The sequence below is a fragment of the Pinus tabuliformis genome, chromosome 7, assembly GCF_031772625.1.
Source record: "Pinus tabuliformis cultivar Carrire ecotype Pingquan chromosome 7, CPIR1, whole genome shotgun sequence".
NCBI lineage: Eukaryota > Viridiplantae > Streptophyta > Pinopsida > Pinales > Pinaceae > Pinus > Pinus tabuliformis.
In genome coordinates, this window is record NC_142293.1 from 48,785,165 (window position 1) to 48,808,336 (window position 23,172).

General features: G+C 35.4%; 1 pseudogene; it reads left to right on the forward strand.

The window, feature by feature from the left end:
* The first annotated feature begins 18,986 nt into the window (after window positions 1-18,986).
* On the forward strand, window positions 18,987-19,947 carry LOC149245160 (protein RADIALIS-like 3 pseudogene; annotated as a pseudogene).
* The last annotated feature ends 3,225 nt before the right edge of the window (window positions 19,948-23,172 follow it).

Genomic DNA, 23,172 nt, shown 5'->3' on the forward strand with positions numbered 1-23,172 from the left:
CTATGATATGGATTGATTTTCAATGTGAACAACAGAGTGATGAGGAGCTTGGGGAGGTTCAACAAATTTCTGATTAGAAGTGGAACATACCTCAAGGCTACAAGAACTTGACACAACCATCATCTCAGGGTGAAGTGCCTCGATATCTTTAGGGGTTTCAACTTCATTAGAAGATGGATAATCAAAGAACAATGGCTTAGAAAGATCAACAACAGGTGAATCAGAATCATGATCAAATGAATAATTGAAAATATCACGACACCCGCGATTAGAAAATTTGAGATGAACAACAACATCCTCATGATCTGAGGAATCATAAAGAGAGGGCGATGAAAAACAATAATTTTCACCCTCTAAGTTTTCATAAATGTAAGATGAGTGTTTGGGTGGATTTGGGAAGAAATATTTGTCCTCTCTGCAATCGAATGAAATACTAACATCCCACGTGTTTTGTGAATGATCAAAAGTTGAACATACAGGGATGAATTTTCAAAATATGGAATAGAAATGGAAGAATCATGGAAGATGTCCTGTTAAAGTGAATGAGGTGCAAACGGAAGGACATCATCCTTCACTGCAAATTCTTATTCAGACTCCCACACATACTCATAAAAAATAATAGCACATGCTAGTTTTTCAATAACAAATCTGTCCACAACTTGATCCTCGTGAACATCACCTATGGAATTTGGAATGGATGAACACAACACACCAAAATATGGAGGATAAAAGTAACTAGTGGATGGAGGTAGGGCAGATGAGACTACATGATAACCATTAGGCTTGTAGTCTAAATCTGTGCATAAATCTAGTGCAAGTGGGGTAGGATAAGATGGTTGCAACTTCTCCCACTTCCTCCTACAGGGATAGAGTTGTTTGATGAGAGGGATATGGAGGGTCACTTGTGACAACATGATCATCTTCCATAGATTTCAAATCTCTAACATTGAGGTATGTTGGGAGAGAGTAAGAAGTTTCTCACTTGTTTCGATTCTCAAAAATGTGAAGAAGATATCGAAATATTCCCTCAAAAAATTTCCAGTCAACATCATCTTTAGGGAATTCATAATAATAATGAAGGAAATGATCGTGAAAGTGCTTAAGAGGTTCATCAGGTGCTTTTCAAAATTTTAAAATTTTTAGATTGAAATTTTTATAGTAATACAAAATGAAAGCATGGAATAATTATCTAATCATGTGATCGAAAGAGTGTATATAGGTTGCGGGAAATGAGTGACACTATTGCTTAATGCGTCATTCAAACGTGAAAGTGAAAAAACCATAGGAAATTTCATATGCGACAACTTCATGCCTGTCACAAAAGCCACCAAAGGAAATTGCATGCCTAAACAGGGGTGTTCTATCATCGCCATTGAATTTTTATTGGGGCAAGTCATCTATGACATTTGTCAACACATCGAAATCAACAACATGAGAGAAACATGTCAGGGTTGTGATCAGAGCATAACTCATGAATGATGTCCAGAAATTCAAAAGAGACTTCAAGGGCTCATCTTGTCATATGGCACATGTTCTAGCAGCATAAATGTAAACGATGTTGGAGCTACCAACATTTATGGGATATCCATAGTAAGAATTCCAAACTAGACCTCACACAATTTGGAATAGGACTCGCAACAGTGGGTGGTAATGTAAGCCTTGATCATGGCAGCGCACAAAGATAAGTATGATAAATTTGGGCTAAAGAGAGTGTGTGACCTTGCAATGAGTCAAGTGAAATGCATCGGTTTTCTGACACACAAGGGAAAATGAAGTGTGCCCCTTAGAGGCTTATAATAGTACACAGCTTGAAAGGAACACATAAGAAGAATGAAGTCACAAGTGAAAATGTAGACTAGCCCACAAATTAAAGTGACTAGTTAATCTAATAACACGCATTAAACAAGATTTATAGAATTGCATACAAAGTAGTTCTTAAGGAAATGTGTAAGCTAGACAACATAAATTTCTAATGGAACCAGAATAGTCCAACTACAATAATAACACATGCATGAAAGTGTGTTGGCTCTATTATTATTATTATAAGTGAAAGTTCCATCCATACATACACCATAGATGGTCACTATCCCGAATAGTCGAACATTACAGTCAAGAACACCTAGTCCTCCAAAGAAGTATACTCCCTCTACATTGTGGAGAAGCCAATGCTCATCACAATACTCCCAAGCCTTTGTAATCCTAATCCTAGCCAAAAGCTTGGATACCAAATCCTTGGTCTATCAGTTATGAGGTTTTATTTATAAAAAACGTTGGGGTGACCCTTGACATTCCCCTTTGTGACTCTTTGACTACCCTCATTACTCCTTAACTTCTTTACAAATAACTCATTACATAATATGATGACCTTTCATATTCCACTAATGACACTTGGAATTTCACTTACAACATATTTACAAATGATATTACATTTTCCACATGTATCCATGTGAGACAACATAGGCTAGAGAGAGCATAACAAGAAAAGGAACTATGAATACAAAGTTTGTGGAAATACCAACTTGGAAACCTCCACTTGGTGCTTCTAGGTTACATACTCATGCCAAGCTTAGCAGGAGAGATGATGTCCCCAAACCGCTTGATGGTGTCTTTCTGATAGCAGACTCTTTCCTCCATAGCATTTAGATATATGGTCTTGGGACCTATATCCAACTTGTCCTAAAGCATGTGCACCATGGTGTTAGCCATGATAGGACCACCAATGTACTTCTGCATGTTATGTGTGTTGATATCCAATTCATCCCTGGTGACCTCCTTCCTTAGCTACTCCATGTACCTATCAATCTCTAGTCAGAATTGGTTCTTGTGATTAGCCTCGGTGAAGGAACTGATTGAAGGGATCTTTTATGTTCTTACCATGATAACCAAACTCTTATACAACCATGCATATGAGGCCTATATGTTGGTGACGAATGGCGTGAGATGCTCATACTTCTAGATCAACATCCTAACCTTTACTTTCTCCAACTGTGTCCAAGGCTTCATCACCTTTGGCACGTGAAGCGAGCTCCTTTGTATCACATTGTCCACTCTTGCACATGGGAGATGATAGAAAATGTGTCCCTCAGAGTTTCAACAAACTTCTTGCTCCACTATTATAAGCCATGAACATGTACAATGACTTTATGCACGGTGATGAATCTATGATAGAGCTTCTATATGGTAGTCTCAAGCGTTGATACTTCATCAAGTATCTCTTTCCTCATTTATGCCATTGTGGAAATTGTTCTCTTCTCTCTGAGTTTTTCTACCTCTTACCTGGTCGCCTACAATTTATTTTCCATTTTTTCATTCTCATGCAACAGGGACTTAAAATTTGAGCTTGTTTCTCCTGCATGGGCCAAGGTAGTATCAACAATGGTAGGTGGATCCTTTCTGACATATGACATTATCACCCTTTCCTTCGTGAATGCAGGTGATACATGATCATTCAAGAAGTGTTTTTGTCCATGCCTACACAATGTTCTTCTGCAACTCGTCAAATGAAATATTGTAAACATCCATAACTGAATCATCATGAAGGAGAACAACCTCTCCTTGCTCGCTTGGGACTAGTTCCAATAATGGAGGTGGTGGGGATTGAGAGGTGACCTCGATTTTTCTTGGCATAAGGTCAATGTATTCATTCTATGGCTTATACACCAAATCCATGACCATCACTTCAATTAGTTTCTCAATCTACTCAAAAAGCTCTCGATCCTACATCTATTCACCCTCTTCTTCAACTTTCGGATGTTCTGATTCCTTAACCTATATGTGCATTTTTTTCTCTGTCATCACACCTTTCCATTCTTCTTCCTCCTATTTCTTCTTCTCTTCCATTTCTCTCCTTCTGAGATCTTGCTCTTCCTTCAACTTCTTCTCAATTTCCCGCCACTTCCGTTTTGATTCGTCCATCCTTTTCTTTTCTTTCTTCCTTCACTCTACTCTGTTTAGTCCCTGCTCCCTCTTTGCCTCCACTACCAAAGCTACTTTATTAGTGATAGGATCTTCTCTCATATTGTATCTTTGCTCGTACTTTGGGTTCTCAGAAATATTCCTCTTACCCTTGTCTTGCACTGGATTGCTACTTATTATTGTTATTGTTATTTCTTCCTATGTTGCTGCTTCCTGTAGAGAAGCCTTCCATGTTGTGGCTATATTGAATAGCTTGTGTAGCTTGGAATCATTGTAACAATATCTCGAAGGGCCCTCCTCATGCGAGTGAAATGTCACATGGATACATGGATAGTGCACATTTTCACAGTGGTTCTTGCAAGTACAGTGGGAAACATACAGATTGAATTCTTTAGTTCCGAACTCTAATTTCAATATATCCTTAGCTTCGAAATCCCCTTCTTTCAAGCTATTAATCTCGTATAACCTGATCCACAAAAGAAGAGCAAGCCATGGTGCCTTCTTGTTCATATGCATTCTTGCTGATAACCTCATGGATAGATCATATGAGACCTCTTGTATGGCCATCTTGTCAATGGCATACCTTAGTAAAACATGCAAATCCTTCTCTCTGCAAAACACTCAGATGAAGGTGCCATTGGGTGAGGCATACCAATATGCAATGTTAAGCATCGCCTCCCTCACTTCTTCAGACATGGGATCTTGCTCAAATATTAGCTTGTACAATGGGATGATGAAATGGTCTGTCAGCCTTTTCATTACTCCTCAGTAGCTACAAGTTGAAATCAACTTGCAATAAATATTGACGGAAGTCTATTTTGGTGTCCATCTCCAGCTCATGCCAAGAAATTGTTGCTAGGCATAGATTTCATTGAATAAGTATGAGGACATGTAGACTCTTATTTTCTCATCCTTGGGCGGATTCTAGGCATTGGTCACATGGAATTTCAACTGATAAGCCAACAAGTCTGACCGGTTGAGTGCCCTTCCATCACTCACCAACTAGTCCAATATAGTTACCCAACATTCAGGAAATGTCTTAGTGCTTTCTTGACTATATATTCAGCATGCAAACATGATCAAGAATTGGTATGCATTCCTTAATGACTTAGTCTTATAAACATCATTGATTGTTGATCTGAACATTGACAGATCGTTCATCCAGTGCTTGGCTATATCTCTCTTATTCACCTAGCTATGGGTGGCATAGAATAGTTTGTCCATGTGCCTCATCGACTAAGGTCAATGATACATATGATAATAATTCTCCACCCTGAAGGTGAAAATATCTATCTCGTTGGCACTACTCAATGTCATAGTCTTTAGATCTATGTCTGAGACAATCCAACTGTTGATTTCCACAGATGGGAAGGTAGGGTACCTACATGCAATGTTGTAAAATACTAACCATTGTATATTGATATAAACCTGTCGATCATCTAAGTCTTCCTTTGAGTCCTTTATAAAAGTATCCTTTATATGTTTCCATGTCAACTGAATGCCCTTCTCAATGAACAACTAAGTGTCTGTATAAAATGGTAAGTTAATTGACACCTACTCAACTGCTTCCCCAATACTACTCTCAATAGTTTCCTTTGATGAATCTCTCTTGGAGGCCACATTAATTTTAACTGCTAGAGGGAAACACAACAACATTTATTCTTCGAGACAAAGAGGAAATTCATACCATGCAAAAGTTAGCTTAAAATGAAAAACAACTTCAAGATCTGATCAAGCAACAAACTGGGCTAATTCTGGGAGGGATTGTGTAATTTTGGTTCACAAAGGTGATTGGATTCCCACTGGAACTATGTATTTCACAGTCCCAACAGTCAGTAGGGAGGATCGATGACTAGAACTGCGTAATGCATAGTTCGATCTATGCACAGGCGAGGAGGGATTGGGCATTGTACAGTTTTAGTGGCCAGGGCTAGGAGGCTGGCCCGTGGAACTATGTAGTGTGTAGTTGGGGCTAGGCCATGGAAGCCTCTACGCAATTCCAAAATCCAAGTCTGAGGCCTTGAGCTCATAGAATGTGTTGTGCATGCAAGGGAGAGCAAGATCCGGGGCAAGGGAATCACAAATCTTCCCAAGAGGAGTGTGAAAATGAGAAGATCTAAATGATGGTGAGATGTTGAGTGAAGATTTCACTGAGTGATGATGCATTCAAGTGAAAAAAGAGTAGGACTCAATCAACCTGAAGGAAACTAAAATATGTGGAGACAGTCACCGCAAGGACAATAGTTAGTGCAAAAACTAGGTAATGCATGCAATACTCGGGAAAGGTAACCCAAAAATTAAAACAACACTTCTACAAGCTAAAACAAGCTAAAACGTCATCATTCATTCAAGAAAACAAGTGAAACAACACTCTCACAAGCTAAATGAACAAAAGCGACAGAAAAAGCGGGAAAAGACTAGAAAATCAAGACTTACTCAGAAAAGTGACGATGATTGCACTGAAGTTTTCTTGATCTCCTCAGGAATGAAAGAGATCCAAGATTGAATGTGAAAATGAGCTCTAGCCATGCCGATTAAATAGATTTGGCCAATTTAGGATTTATGATGCCGAGGCCAAAAATCAAGGAAAAAGTGACACTTGGCGACAATTTCCAAAATAACTCAAGTGTCTCCTACGAGATACTAAAAATAGATCCCTATTTTCTAGGGATTTCTTTTTTATTTTTTATTTTTTACGGAAAAACTTCCATGCATTACCCAAATAGGTTGAAAAGTTTTTGGAAGGACTCGACAACTCACCAGCTCATGCACTGAGCAGATTTTGAGCAAGAGGCTTCTACGCAATTTATGACTCTAGGATTCCTCTAATGCTTTGCATAATTTCCTAGTTTAAGGTTGGTTTTCAACTAGCTCTGTGCAACTTTGGAGCTGAAGGCTCACTGTCAACTTGAACTGTGCAATTCTGGAGAGCAAGGCTAGTTTCCCTCAAGCATTGTACAGTTCTCTAAGGCAAGCCCAAAACTAGGTGGAAACAAATTCAAGATATCGACTTGTGGGTTAGAAGCCATGATGCAAAAGATGAGGCTCAATTGAAGCACAAGCACTTGCATCAGTGCAAGATGAGCTATTGTGTTTTAGAAGGGAGGCTTAAAAACAAAGCATGGGAAAAATTTTGGAGGGTGGTTGTAGCCGCTACAATAAGCGGATACATCAAGGCCCTCCTACAATTGGTCGCTTCCTATTGACATCAGCTCATTATCCATGAAGTTGACTTAGAAACACTCGTTGGTACCTTGGTGCTTGCATACATCAATGGAAAGTTTCCTCACTCTCAGTGATAGGTTTACATCATTGGTCTTCAACTAAAATATTTTGTGTGGTGTTTGACATCAAGTCATTTATTCACACCATACATATTGTACTAGAGTACCTTTAGACCCATTAACATCATCAGTGGTTTCTCTTGCATCTGTTAGTATCTTACATCATCATCCGGTAATTAGATGGTGTCTACCATGTTTGACTGCCAGTCATTGATTCACATGGTCGAACTCGTACATTGGTTGGTCGTGTGAACGAGATAGAAGAACCCACATCTAGTTTCATACATCGGGGCTATGATTTCAGGAATAATACAAGATGACAATGTATGTTGGCTATGATCATACAAGCATTCATCTAGTCATGTGTCCACCATCATTCATACATGGACATGTCTTTTGATCATTATACATGTAATGTTAGCTTATGTGTTGACCATGTGTATGCCTCCCTCACCAAATATATCATGATGTAAATGTATTGTAAAAGATGATGATATTGTAGTTTGTTCTTGATCGCGACTTGTCACAAGGTAAATTAGTTCAATCATCAACTATCATTAATGACTTTACACTTTAGGGGTAAATATGTTATATGCCATTTTGTCACATCTGGTCAATAAGCCTACAAACCAGATTGATCAACATCCTTTGACCTCCTTCTCATTATCCTTTCATAAATACTTAAACATGACTCATTTTAATCCATGAGTTTCTAGCTAAAAATACCTTGTTTCAGTCATTTTAAGGACTATTGCTCCCTGGCCTCCTACTGGACAATTTTGACTACCAGGTTTCTCCACTGTGGACTACATTGATCACCTTTATATTTCTCCACTATGCACCTATGTTGGTTCTTGAAATATAGGAAAAAAGAGATAGAATCCAAAAACCTCTTCTTCCATTAGCTTCCAGGATTTGTTGTAACCGTTTACCTCATATAAAAGTCTCAAATCCTCTCCTATCCTACCTTGGATTTTTCATCCCTTATCCCTTGAGCCTATCCTCCCATAAAGAGTGGATCTGAAGCCCTAATTAGTAAAAGTATAAAAATTCATGAACTACCTCCTTCACCTATATATTTACTGCCATCCATAAGCAAGGGTTTGGATTTTGGAGACTCATTCTACCGTTACATTTTTGATGTGAGATATATATTTCCATACATTAGGGTTATTAGAGGTGCACTTTGTGACAAGGAAAGGACAAGTCAACTTGGAGGAGCTCTTTTATAGGATCAACACCTGTTTTTGGTCGTAACTCACTCCATTTCTACTAATGCAAAGAGTTCCTTGTTTTCCTATATATGATGTTATGGTTTCATACATTTTAATACCATATTGATCTATTGAATAAAGTGATTATATGATGCTGCATATATTATGTGGATGCTTGGCTTTTGTTATCTGAATATGTAGCTTTTAATAACTGTGATCAGAGCTAGGATTGGAGCATTAAAGCCAAAGAAGGAGCGAAGCACACGACAGATTGCAGGTTGGCTTCATCCCGTTATCTATTTACTTTAAGGAAAAAATTAGTGCCTTTGTCTTTTTATTGTTCTAGGCCAGTCCACCAGGCCTAGGGAAGATACTTCTATCTGCAGTCGTAGATTCCTCATAACACCTACTCTTGGTCAAGTTTTTCTAATGAGTTGTTATCCAAGAAATATTTTCAATTTTCTTTAATAAGGTTTTCTTGAAAATCCTCCTATGGTGCATCACCCCTATATAACCTTAATAGATTTCATGATAACCCTAGCATGATCAACTGGAGGGACCTTTCATTCATTATTTAGGAAACTTTATTATACATTAAATAACTGAGGTTTAAGAATATTGTTTATAGTGTCACCCCTCGGGGAAATATAAATAATTAGTTGTTGTGCCTGGAAGATCAAAATAATCTCATACCACCAACCTTCCTTACACTATAGAAGTTGTGAATGAGAAATATAAATTATTTCAAATCTTTTGAGTGATATGTAATAATAAAAATGAAGTATTGAGAAGTAAAAACAAACTTGTCAGTTTATTGAGCAGGCCTATTGGTAGGCGAGCTATGCTTGTTCGATACCAACGAAAACATGTTGAGGTACTGAACTGGATCGTTGGAAACAGGGCTTTGTTGGTTAAGGGATATGGAGAACACACATTGGCACACCTAAAACCCGGGTCACATTCTAAAGTAATTTTTATTAAAATTGAAGCTAGGAAATGAACTTCATACATTTCGGAGAATGTCTCTAATATCCTTACATTATTGTGTTTTGTAGTTATAGAATTTATGAATAAGAATATTTTCATGGAAGTGGGACCCTTAAAGTAACTGATTCACTTTGCACAAAGAAGAGGAGCTTCAGTTATATGCTTGGATAATGGTAAGATGGTAATCTTGGGAATGTATCATTTTATCGTTCTTCTTTTTCTATTTTTCCATCCATTTTTAATGCCATTGAATTCAAAATATGATTATGTCACTTTTATTTATAATGATGTTGTTATCAAGAACAACTTAATAAGGTGTCTCATGAGATGTTTTGTAGAAATTTTGATTGCAAGCTATTTCATTCAATGATAACATTGTTCTTGTAGTAACAACATTGTTAGCATACCTATGGTCACCCTGGAAATAGTTATCATTTTGGAAAATAATGGAGATTAATCATGACAATGATGGACCCAACATAAAATAAAAACGTATATATTTCTTTTCTCAACCTCAATAGCTAGACCAAGGAAGGAAATTCTATTTCTTTTATATGTGTGTGAAACAAAGTTTGAGGAACTCTATAGTAGGTGCAGGAATACCTATAGCTTACAAACCACTCCATTTTCATTTGAAATATAACATTTGGCTTCAAGGATGTGTGGAACATATAGGTTTGATTATTCATCTTGAAGAAGAATCGTTGGCAATAGGCTATGTACAAAGGATATGTAATTATTTCACTTGAATCAACTAAAGATATCAACCTTTTGGTTTTTCACATCTGACGAACGCAAAGGAAGTTGACATCATATAACACTTACCTACATGCTTTCACTCCATTAACCCTATAGTTTTTAGTCCACTCTCTTGATCCTTGAGGTAATGAATGCTAAAAGAGAAGAATATTCACATTAACGCAGTAGGACCCTAGTAGAGAAACCAAAACTCTATAGTTTTGATTAAGTTTAGTCTTTCTTCAGAGGTCTTTCCTACATGAGGACATGCGAGATGGTCATCATGGGGGGATGTTGGGCCTCTATTTTGTCAAGTTTTATACACCCTTATCTTGTATACTCGCTCATGTTTTTACGTAGCTCTTATGGTCATTGTCATCATTTTTCCCATTTTCAGGTCGTTGACTTAATTTTGAGCATGAAAAGGAAATATAATGATTATTTGACATCTTTCTTTGCTTTCAATAATCTATGAGGATTTATGTGAAGATTCTTAATTATGGTGGTTAATATTTTGACATGTAAACATCAACAGTCGATTGCTAATAGCTTGAGATGGATGAGGCAAGATCATATTACAGTGTGCATAATCTTCCTTCCTTGATTTTGCTTCCTGCATATAAACGTGCAACCAAGAAAACAAGAGATGTATGTTTTTTGACATTGAGCATACTAAGTGGGCCCATTGTTAGTCAACATCTTGTACAACTAGAAAAGGTCATCACGGATGTTAGGTAAACATCAAGTGTACCCAACAAGATTTTAGTTAGTTTATGATTAAAAAAAAAATGAATTACTCTCCAATTTCTCCTTGCCTCAAATCTATAATCTTCTTAGTTAGTTCATGGTTGCACCAAACTCCCTTTTGATTACAGGTTGTTATGATACTTACTCATTTTGTTTTGTACTTTATTTGGATGTTTCATGTTGAAAAGTGTAACTAGGTTCGGTCTTGATAATGACATGTGGAATTTTGATTTTATGTAATTGATAAAAAGAAGAAAATAAAATTATTATTGCAATGTTTGTCTCATGGGTTTCATGAGTAGGGAATTTTATTTTGAGTACTGACTTCCATTGTGAGCCTTTATGTTTGTCATCTAGTCATACAAGTAAAATTGAGTCAATGTCATCTATGAATGACCCCTCTTGGGCATATTACATTTTTTATGAGTCATTAATGTAAGTATGAAATCCCTTCAAGACAATCACAAGACCTCTCCTTCAAGTTAGCTCAAGGTGAAAGTAAGATATTCTCTAAAAGGCATGTCAGACTTGTCTCCAAGTCATGTCGGCTAATTAGCATGGGTAAACTACTATTTATAGGCCTCTCGACTCTCATTCTACACACTAAATTTGGTCTTGCATATGAAGTACAACAGAAAGTGAGAAAAATAGAAGTATAAGCGTCTCATCCAATGCAAGAAGAAGGAGAATAATCTGAATTGTTTTGGCACTACGTTGGGTACCTTTTCCTCACATGTGTGGCATATATTAAAGGTCCTGCCATAGAGTTTCCTCAGTCAGTGAAGAAACCCATAAGAATATCTTTATGTCAACATAAGGTTGAGTCTACTAGACAAGTGAAGAAGGAATATACCTCCAAACAACTCACATGTGAGAATTGAAAGGGTATAAGATAAGCTAAGGTTGTATATCTATGGATGAAACCGAAATTGTAGTAGTGCAGATAGTTTGACTTGTGTTGACCATAGGAGACGTAAATAACAACAAGAAGGATTTCATCAAGGAAGGTTTGTGACTTGGCCTTGGAGTGGCAAAAAGGTCTAGGGTCTTGGTCTTGATATTCGTCAATTGGAATCTCTATAAGAAGAATAATTTTTTCATGTTTTCCTCTCATGAAGGAGAGGATTTGGCCTAGGATGATAGCCTATATTCTGTGTCTCTTGTTTCTTTATGGTTTATGCATTCATAGTTGTTTGATGAAGAATAAGTACAATAAGGTAAGATAAAAGAAGATCTAAATTTAAGAAGTAGAAGTCATTCACAAGCAATTATCTAAAGAAGAGAAATCATTTAATAGTTATGCCCTATATTTCTCAACATGGTTTCATAGCGAAGGTGACAAAGTCAAGGAAGGGAGTCTTATCAAGGGACATTCAAGGATCAAATCTCGAGAAAGGCATAATAACAAAGATAATCTTAGAGTTCAAGATCTTAAAAGGAAGCATTATAACCCTAGATCGAAGAAGGAGTCTACAAATAAGTCTTTGGATCATCATCAAGAAAAGAAGACCAAGTTGAAGAAATCTACAAATAAAGGTCCTTATCATTGAACACATCATCAAGAAGTCCTCATTTATCTTCATCAACAAACACTCCACCATGAAAGGATCTAAAGGGATCTCCCGCTTTGTGAGATCAAGGATAAATTTTCTATTTTCAATATCATCATCAACATCAAGGAGGAAACAAGGAGAAATAACATCCTATCAAGTAAGTATAGTTATGTCCAAATTTGATTATGTCAAAATGTATTTTTGTAAGGACGCAAATTATTTGGGGCTTCAAACTATCTTGCATGGAAGAAAAGGACATATCTGAATATCATTGAAAATGAGGTATCTTCTTCTCCACTCAACCCACACAAAGTATCATCTGAGAGAACTACGTTATCACTGTCACCACTGTTAAAGGTTGAACGTTTTTATGGTTTTTTTGTTTTTTCTTCAAAGTTTGCTAGCTCTTCAAGGGTCGCAAGAACCAACTCTTCAACTATTGAAACCACTATCCAGTACGGTTGGCTTGGTTCTTCTTCAGAAAATATGGAAGAGATTCTATTCCAGGTACCAATCCAATAAATTTCGCAAACTTTTGGGTGATTGGGCAGATGGCCTAGAGTTTTTCGTATGTGGGTTTGTAAGGCTATGTAGTCTCAAGCTCAGAAGAATTACCAAATCCAATAATTCTTGCAAGGGAGTTGTTGGGAATGTTACTGCCTTGACCAGAGGAAGTAAGATTGGGGTTGGTGGGGTGATCAACCATAAAAGTCTGCCTTTCTTCCTTATAGCACCAGAAATGTTAATGGTGTTGGACCAGCCAACATTTAGGAGATCTCCTTAATATGAAGTTCCAATTAGGCGTCACACTGTTTGGTGTAGGAGTCCCATCCGGTATAAAGGCTCGGTTGCCAAATCCTTAAATATTTTCCTTAGCTCTAACTATTAGCAAGAGAGAGGGATGCAATGGTGCCTTCGAAAGGCAATAAGGTGTGTCTGGTGAGTGTTCAGTTGTAAATTTTTCAAGGTTCTTCTACTGTGAAAGGGTATAAAAGTGATCTTCTAAGTGAGAGGTAGTAGTACCACCCAAGAAGAGACACACATGAACGAGAAGGATTCGTCTAACATCTAACAAAATAGTACACATATGATGTGATGTTCATTACAACCAAAAAATGAAGAAATATTTTTCTAATATCCTATGGAATAGTTCACAAGGATGGGACAACAATAAAAACCATTACAACACATTCTCAACAAGATAAGTACTAAAACAAACGAAATAGTTCAACTATATTAACACATGTGAAAGAAAACGTGAAATACAAACATCTGCAAAATAGTACTACAAACATTCATAATCCATGCATGAAGAACGTGCGGGCGTTGAAGGCTTCTGTTATTAAGTAAAAGTTCCAAGACACATGATTACAATGTACATCACTAGCACCAATAGTGGAGCATTGGAGTGTCTCCTTGCTCCTCAAAGAACTAGCTTATCTCTCTAATGCTTTGTGGGAGGAGCCAAGGTGAAAAGTCCTTTGCTCATACAATGAGGGAGTATATATAACCAAGGGTGACTCTTTGACTACCCTCATGACAGTTTGACTTTCTATGACTTTTCAACTTACATGACTCGTTACATTCCATGTGTGTCCTTTGGACTTCAACTTTACAATATATTTTGAATACAATACATGTGATCCACAAGAGTGATGTCGCATATGACCACTCATGACATGACATGACATGACACTGCTAACATGGATTGCTTGATGATGTGGCAATGTAAAGCCACTATTGTTGTTGAATGTTGGATGTCTTCTTGAAGATGATTTTGTTTTCACCTCTGCATGCCTTGGTGATGAGAATCTTCAATGATCCCAAGTCTTGAATAATGGTCGTAAACTAGTGTCCCTTCGCTTTCTCTTGATCGATCAAATTGTAAGTTCAACTACAAGAGAGTCTTTAAGCATCCTTCACTCCTTCTTCTCCTTCGCCATGATCTTTCCATGGCATGATAGGGTACCTTCTCTTATAATTAACTGATGACCAGATAATCTTAATCCCAAAACCCCTAAGTCTAAGATGATGCATTTTGATCCACCAACTAAGTCCGCAAGAAGTGACAGGCTAGGAATTCAGACTCAGTGACTTGCATAGTTGTAGAGTTTAGGCAGGCAAGGGGAAGCCCTGATCCTTGAAACTGCATACTGTGCATTTTAGGCTAGGCTGAGGTACAAGACTATGCAATTTCTAAATCCAGTTAGAGAGGCTGAAGGGATGGGCACTGTGAGAGCTCATTGTGCAGTTCTGGGAGTTGAGGAAGGTTGGGATACTTCACAGATGCATAGTTTAAGGGATCATGGGACGAGATTTAGGCTTGAGGTTGTGAATTGTTCAGTTTAATCTAGTTTGGGTGACATGATTGTGCAATTCTAGAGGTCAAGGCCAATTCTTAGGCACAAAAACTGTCTAGCCCAATAGTCCTTGGAGGCAGGAACTGTGCATTATGGAGTGCCAAGAAGTAAGGTCATAGCTAGAGGATTGAGACCACGTAGTGCGCAACTCAGATGATGCCCGTTGAAGTTGGGTTGTTCAGTGGAGAAGTTTTTTTGACATGACAACATAGATCATCCAAACACATCAACATTTCCCTCTATGCGACATCTTTATGACAAGTTACAATAACTGCGACACCAAAGATGTACTTTACAATGACTGTGATGACACTTGTGCGACATTGCTCAAAAGTTTTGAAATCAGTGCGACAGGTACTTACAAGGTTAGAACAACTCATTTTCCCAAAGATGAACTCTTAGAACCACCGGAACAGGGTTATACACATGATGCAACGACCAACATGCTAAAAGATGACACTTTGCCCATCTTGCAAAGGGGAACAAAAGACTCTAGGAAAATAAATGAAATGAGTTTCAAAGTTTGCAACAATGACCAACAAGATCAAGGGAAGCTCTGAAATTGGGTATAGGCCGAACTTTTGGAGGGGGTTGTAGCAACTACAACAACAAGGTTGTTACAATTATATCCTTGTCAATTCAGCTATAGTAAAATAGTGAAAGGAAAGTCGCCAACTATACACTTTTGCATCCTTCCCCTATAATAATGTACACCCATGAGCACCAGCTGATAATCTTCCTTACTCTAAACAAGCTCACAACAAATATCTTCCCATTTTTACTCAATGCATTTCATTTTCAACGTGTCTAGCCACACCCATTGACATTACCTTTCATACCACAATTCCATTTTAGCCACCCTTGTAGGAGAAGTAATTGGACAAAGCATACACATTTTTGTAGCATATACAATAAGTCCATCAACGGGTCCATCAAATCTTGGCATGCCAATAATACAAGTAAAAGGATCGACATGATGTGCATCACACTTCTCATCATTTTAGATCCATGAAAATGCCAACCTACATATTTAGAACAAATTCTTTAAGGGTACCCATTAAAAACTCAAACCTCTTAGATATGGTCCATATACTAGAACTAGTGCGGGGATACACTTTCATAATCAACCTTCATCCATATTTTTGTTTGCATTTAGTATTGAACATCAATATATGAAAGCCCTCGTGCATATTGATGTTGCTCAAACCACTAGCACTAACACATCCAAGAGGCTTGGTTCTTCAACACTTGACTCCTCCACTAAAGGATGTGATCCTTAGTTAGACATTGATGCACCTCCACTCATGAAGTAACAATTCTTTTCTAGTTATTAAGGTTGGATAGGATATACATCAAGAAAAGTTGTACACATGAAATGAACCCTAACGCAACTTTAACCTCTAAAGAGGAATACAGTGGGGATCATTAGTTATGGAGGGGAAAATGATTCAAGCAGATGCATAAACAATCATGTTTGGATCACCTTAGAACCCTCTTAATTATGCACAACAACCATTGTCGCCCAAACGTATTTTGTGCAACTCTTGTCATGAGATCCCGTGTTTACCATTATTATTGACCTCTAACTAGTGCTTACAAGCTCAGTTAAGAGACATCACCCCACAGAGTATATAAAATTTGGAATTGACAATATGATGAACACATAATTCCAAAGCAAGTTGAGTTCTATCTCTAGAGATATATGCCTCAACATTGAGTTTATGTGTGTGAAATCAAGAATGCTAACAATTGATTGTCCATACATACCCGTATAGTGAGGAATAATAATTGTTTCCTAAAACTATTATAAGAACACAATTGTTTTTCTAAAAAAATCTCAATATTTTATCTAAGTGTAAATCACTTTTGCAAATTATTTTTTATAATATATTATTTGCCTTGTGATTTTCCTTTTATAAAATTTTCAATCCATATTGAATAAATTATCAAATATCTTTCCCAATTTAAATTATTAATAAAAAAAATTGCTTCTAACTTAATAAGTGTATTTATATCAGAGAAATTTCTAATACAACCACCCTAGTTTTTATAACTAAGCCTAAACGTATAACTTTTCTTAGATGGAAAAAATCCAATCCATCTAACGTGCTCAGCATACAGACTTCATGCAAATAACGGTACCTATAGAAGGATTGAGTCTTACTTATTTGCCATTATGATCTTTTAGACATTACTAGCTAGCTCTGATCCAGATAGGTTACAGTGTCCTTTATTTGAAACTACGAAGCTGTTCCTGCATAATATATGTATTCTGCATATTAATTGAACTAGATTTCAGGAGTTTAAGCTAAGTATGGTAGCTGTACCAGTGTCAATGGAAATTGAGCAACCTGTGCCTAAATGATAAGTTAATGAATCCGATAGTCACATGTGTCCTACCTGGATCACAAAATTAGAAAATGAGTGATTTCGCCAGAAATGAAACGACGAAATTTAAAAGAAATGTCAATTTGCAGTACCCCAAAAGATGCTTAAGGTAAATATAAAAATTGGAGCCCATGGATTCCAAAGCCGCGTGTGTCCCACCTAGGTCAAGTCTTTTGTAAATAGAATTTAGAAAAAAATTGACAATCTGCACAAACACAAAGATGCCTGGGGTTAATATAAAATTGGAACCCATGTCCCACCATGGTCAAAAATAAAAAAAATTAAGTGGTTTGGCCAGCAACCAAAGATGCTCAAGGTAAGTATAAAAATAGAATCCATGAATCTGAATCTCCAAACAAATTTTCATAAAGTAATATCAACTTGCAGGAACCCAAGATGCTTGAGACAAGTCTAAAAGTAGAAGGATAGGAGTACAATGTTCCTTTCATTCATTTGGAAAAGCTGGAAAAACACCTTTTTTGGGCTAATATGATTGAATAGAATAAAATATGACATGACATAATATGCTGATGGTTTTGATATTAGTTTGCTTTAGTGCACTTTCTGGAGAAACAAATATCTGGAAATGAATGGAGGCCATTGAAACTGTATTCCTAAAGCTATTCTTAGCAGCCCAACTCAATCACTGGTGTCCCCACAGTCAGCCGGACTGTCACGATTGGCCCGCTCAGAATTTTACAACGTGATTCCGACAAATAAAGCTTATTCGAGGGACTCCGATCCCCACAGTCTACCAGCATTTCTTCACTGCTCATTCTCGACATCATAGGGGAGACTCACAAAAAAATGTCATAACAAAAATACACCGGTGGGGATTTGATATCGGAGAAAAATTGATCCGGATCCAATCAATTACATACAATTTAAGGTTTTTTTAGTTTGTTTTTTCAACCGAAGAGATCAAGTATCTAGCAGCTCATCAGCCGTCTCTATAATCTTGTTTAGAATTGGACCACTAAACTACCCGTGTATATAATCTTGTTTAGAATTGAACCACTAGTTTTGTGGGAATCAAACATCTACATTTAGCTTATTAAAAAAGACAAAAAAAAATTTCCCATGGAAAGACTGGAATTACATACACCACAGCCAAATAAATCCACATGATAAACACAACCCTCAACTTGTTATATAAAGTGAAGGTGTATAGCAGTAGTATATTTATTTTGGAGGTTTCCGAACAATTTACCCTGAATTTATTAAAGTTGGATTAGAAACACTTAATCACTCTATCTGCAATTTCCACCCTAGAGATTCTATTTACTTCTTGTAAAATTGAAATGCTAATTCATACATGCCATCAAAATCATCTCAATTTAAACAACAAAAGGTTACACATTGAGTAAAATTGTTTTCCACAAATTTCTAAGAAAAACTCCAAAATTTCTTACAGTTGGTCACCGCCGTACGAGCATCAGAGATAGCTGGCAGCTTCCCCGTATAATTCTCCTTTCAGATTGAAAATGTGACATCTTAGAAAGATATTTTAAGAGGTTAATAGCTGTATTATTGCAAGTGTATATGGTGTTTGCTTTCCTTTTCACTCTCCCTGTTTTTGCTGCATTCAGTCAAGAAGCCAGCGACAGTCTTCTGATTCTGATTCCTCTTGCCTAGATTTAGCCTCGATCGTGTGGTTTGTAGAGAGAGAAGTCATTTACTATTCTTTCGAGCACTGTAGCAGAGATTCGACAACTGGCACACTACTGCAGACGCTAGGTTCCTTCTATTTATGGAGTTTGTCCAGTGATAGCGTTCAAGATAAACTCCTTTCCTCAGCACTTGAGGTGACCGTAAATTGGCAGGCCACTCTGAGTCCCTGGTATATGCAATTTTCTGAAAGTTCTGTTTCCCTTCGCAATTTTCTGACTTAATTTCCCTGATTTTAGTGCCTGTCAGATGATTTGGAGGAGGATACTTCGTTTTATTATCCATTTCTGGATTAGCTATTGATCGAGTACATTCACTTTTCTTTTAATACAATTTATATACTGGTTCTTTTTCATTACAGTTTTCTATCGAATATCGTCGTTGGGTTCCCTGCATTCTAACAATCGACTCCTTCCACTGTACCAGAAATTCTATTGAGTTTCGACTGATAATTTGAAGCTGATTATATTGAGATCAATCTCCGCTATATTTAGCTCAATCCCCTCTATCATCGGTTGTAGGTCATTCTATTATATGTTGGCTTTTGGTTTATTTCAGAGCATGAGTTGAATCTTCTGTCTGTTACATGTTATTTCTGTCGAAAGGTCGGTCGAACATAACCAAGTGCAGCATGCTTGTCGGCCTGTAAACATTGCCTTTGAACTTATTGGGCCTCATAGTGTCAGTTGCCTTTGAACTTCTTGTGCCTGATAGTGTCAGTTGCATGCTTAATAGTAATATGGATGGTAAATCAGTTTCTTCACCAGGAATGAATTCGTCCAGTAATACTGCAACAAATTGGACTTCCGAGCAAAACAAACTGTTTGAGAACGCGTTAGCTATCTATGACAAAGACACTCCTGATCGTTGGCATAATGTGGCTCTCATGGTTGGAGGGAAATCCCCACAAGAAGTCAAAAGGCATTATGAGATTCTGTTAGAGGACTTGAATTGCATTGAAGCAGGCCAGGTGCCTTTCCCCCAATACAAATCTCCAGGTTCTAAATCTGGGGATAGATCAGGAGGAGGAGGAGCAGCAGCGATCCGTAATAATTCTGACAAATGCGTGGAAGAGGAACACAGGCATGTCTAAAATTTCTCCTTTTTTTCAAGTATACAGTTAGTTTTCTAAAGTAGTCTTAGTTTGCATTTATTTTTGTTCCAAAACGGGTAGGCATTCATAAAATTTCAAACAATTATCAATACCTGTTATTACTTTTCGAGTGATTTCAGAATTATGGTTAGTTTAACTGATAGATTCTGAATGAGGTGAGTGTGTTATTATTTTTTTGAGTGGTTTCAGAATTATGGTTAGTTAAAGTGATCCATTAACAATGGGGTGAGTGCGAAAATTTAAGGTTTTTACACAAGAAAATAAGGAAAAGGAATTTAGACCGGTTTTCTTTTACACCAAAAAACTACATAATTTTAAAAAATCCAAAATATTATAATTACTTTTTAAGTAATTCCAAAATAGATCCAAAATAACCATTAGTTCTCCTAATGAATTCTCATTTACAAAATGAGTGTCAAAATCCAACAAAACTTACTTTGCCAGTGACATAAGTATGAGTTACTAGTTTAAATTGGTATACTATTTCACTTTAAGCTAATACTAGAGCGCACATCAAATTTTATTTCCATGTGATGGAAAATATTTATTATCAGCAGGATCGCTAGAAATATTTTGCTATCTTTAGTGTAGATCTTAGTATTTTGTAATTTTGTTGCACATGAAACTGGTTTCCAAGAACTATACTATTTCACTTTAAGCTAATACCAGAGCATACATCAAATTTTATTTCCGTTTGGTGGAAAAGATTTATTATCAGCAGGATCCCTAGAATATTTTGCTATCTTTAGTTTAGATCTTAGTATTTTGTTGCACGAGTCCAAGAACTCCTTAATCATATGATTAATTTACCTTTAATATCACTCTCTTGGAATATGTTGGTAATTGAGATCTCGCTTAGCAGGGACACCTGATTGAGCTCTAATATTTTGAGCACATAAATGGAATCTGTTCAATCAAAATCACGTTACAACTATTAGATGGTTAATATCTTATTTCACTTTCATGATCACTCGACTGATTGAATTTATCTCGACTGGAAAATTTTGTGCAGGCGGTTTATGTGCATGAAGTTGCAATGAAGTTCTGTAGTCGGCAGCTGCGCAAGCGAATGGATGACAAATGGAAAAGAATATGTATATGGGTAAAAATTATTAGAAGAAAAGCAAAGAGAGAGACAGCTCCGAATAATATCAGCAAGTAGAATATGTAAATATGGAATATCAGAATGTCACGGCCAGTCTTTCCATATATAAATTAGCATCTGTACAGTCTTATCCGCAACTACACCAAGTACTATATGTTGCAGTCTTTATCATTTGTAAATTTTTTAATTTATGAAATGAATTTATGGATACTCGGGCCCTTACAATGTAATAAATTTCCTCGCATAAATAGTCATGGAGGCATCGACTATTATTTAAAAGAAGCCTGATCTGGAGTTTAAATTGATATTTTGGTGGATAGAGGGATTTTTTTGCCCCATTCAATATTAGAATAATGGGTTTATGTATTTTGTAAAAAGTATGAAGTAGTTCAGATAAAAAAAATTGGGGATTATTTAATATTTTTAGTTTTTTATTTATTTTTATTAATTTATAGTAACTTATGGGAGAAGAGATACATCTATTTTTTAAACTAGTAAAATGAAAATAATTCATTTTGACATGGTTAAATATTGATGTAACATGTAATTATATTGAGAATGATAATTTTGAAATATAATATTATTTGTATAGATTTCATTTGAACAAACCATTTATTGTCACATCATCAATAGTAAATCCATAATACTTGTGTAAAATAAGTCACATCACTAAGTTCAATTTTAAAAGATAATAGTATTTATGTAGATACTCTAATATACTTCAATGAACCATAATCTTATATATTTCAAAATGAATATCTTACTTTTTTTTTATATTAAAATTACAAGTTCCTAGAGTTATAATAATTGCAAATAAAAATTTTAATTTAAAATTTTAAAATATGACAATGATATATGGAAAGTAGTACATTGTAAACACAAATTATTCTTCTTTTCAATCAGTCATATTTGACTAAATTGTTTTCTATTTTGAATAATTTTAACTTATTTTAAAATTTAAAAATAAAATTAAAACCTTAACCAAATACAAATACAAAGTTTTTAAAATCAACTCTCTCTTTCACACACATATCACAATAACTTATCCATAAACTGTGTTTTTTTTATTCTATTTAAGAATGTGCCATAATATGTAACACTTACCTAACATTTTATTGAAATATTTTTTATCTTAGTATTCCTTATGTAGTAGGGAATATATTAAACATTAAACTAATATGTACATAAATTTAAGTATTCTAATTAATTCTTTTATTTTGATTGTTTTTATTTCAAAATTAAAATAATTAAAATTATTTTAAAATGGATTAAACTTATAAAGTTCAAAACTTATGAAAAAAAAGATTGATAGTGAAATTTTCTATTAATTAAAAATAGTATAATAATAATAATAATTTCTCACAAAAATTCTTTAATTAAAGAAAAAATTTCGAAGTAGAAATAATTTTATTTACCCAATTTCCCATATATCGAGAGACAATTTTATTAATGTACCATTGAATTATGATTCTTTCAAATCAATGTTTTTATAAATTACAATTCAAGTATCTAATCAAAATCATAGTATGGAAAACATGTTAATAATCTGTAATATTTATTATTTAACCTAATTTAACAAATATTATGATTATAATAATAAAAATTCAGTTTTAAGTGATGCATCAATTTGTTGTGACAAGAGATTCACTTTTAACATAGCAATTTGAATGCTAAATTTTGTAAAGGCATATCTATGATACCACCTTTTATATTTGGATTTATAATCACTTAAAATAAAATATATTCTCATAACTATTAACTTATTTAAAATAAAAAAAATAAATTAAATTATAAATTAATAAAATAATCAATATATTATTCCTGTAATCTACACTCTATCTAATTTTAAATTTAAACTTCGTCATTATATCAATTAAAAATATCATAAAATATACATTTATAAAATATAAAATAAGTTAGGTTAAAAATTAAAAATAAAAAATAAAAAAAAATTATTTTCAATATTTGAATTATTATTCAATTGTGAATCTTATAATTTTCAAACTGAAATAAAATTAAATAACTTCAAAATTTTTACATAGCATATAATATAAAAATGGTGTACACGTTCTCTTGTCTAATTTTCTTGATTCTCTTGA